At 46.5% G+C, this 917-nt stretch overlaps 1 pseudogene; it reads right to left on the bottom strand.

Moving 5' to 3' along the window:
* Positions 1-343: 343 nt before the first annotated feature.
* Positions 344-682, bottom strand: LOC109437117 (eukaryotic translation initiation factor 1 pseudogene; annotated as a pseudogene).
* Between the last annotated feature and the right edge of the window lie 235 nt (positions 683-917).

The raw sequence follows: 917 nt of genomic DNA, 5'->3' as shown, positions 1-917 counted from the left end.
TCTCTTAGGGCGGGGAACTCTGCAGACAGAGAGCCCAGGAACTTCTGGCAGACATAGCCAGCTGTGATCTTGGGGCTCTGGCTGAAACATCACATTATTGCTCTGTTTCAGCCTGGACACTGCCAGGCGCCTACTGCTTGACCTCTGTTTAAATGAGGGACTTGAAGACTAGACAGCATGGCTCTTTTCAGTTTATTGCACGAAGGAGCTACACTAGTCCAAGTTAAGAGCAGACCCCAATGGTTACATTATACAAGCTGTGAGGTTTTTAAACTTGTGACAAGGGACAAATTCTACTCATTGCAAGGAAATCCTCACTTAAGCTTCAATGAGCCAGAAGCACTTACAACCCATGAACCTTCAGCTGGCCGTCTTTAGCTAGTCCAGTCTCTATGAGGAACTGGCATATGTTCTTGGGCTGGTCACCCTGATGCTGAATTGCTTCTCCATATTCTGGATGCTCAATTGCAATACCATTGCAGGAAAATATCTTCGTAACTGCCTTCACTAGTATCTTTTTGCTATAATCATCAGGGGTCCCTTGGACAGTGGTAAAGATCTTCCTGATGTTTTTCTGTTGAATTATATGGATATAATCCTCAGTGCCAGCAGGAAGCAGACCGTCACCCTTACTTCCCTCAGCAAAGGGGTGGAAAGAGGGGAGATTCTGGATAGTGGACATACCATACAATTCCTTACTCTCATTGGAAACTGGCCTGCAGGAGGTGTTGGCGGGAGAAGGCACACAGGGGAATGGAGTGTTGGGAAACAAGCAAGCTCAAGGGGAGGCTGCTGAGTCCTCGGTGGCAGCTTAGTGACTGGGGCCTAATATGGAAGGTTTTTATAAGAAGAAGGTTGAGGCAAGGGAGCCATGAACAAAAGAAAGGATTATTTTTTTAGACCAGGACGTCTTCTTT

This window comes from Rhinolophus sinicus, chromosome 4 (genome assembly GCF_057876585.1).
Source record: "Rhinolophus sinicus isolate RSI-liver-muscle chromosome 4, RSI-T2T, whole genome shotgun sequence".
NCBI classification, from domain to species: domain Eukaryota; kingdom Metazoa; phylum Chordata; class Mammalia; order Chiroptera; family Rhinolophidae; genus Rhinolophus; species Rhinolophus sinicus.
This window is presented reverse-complemented; position numbering and strand designations above follow the sequence as displayed.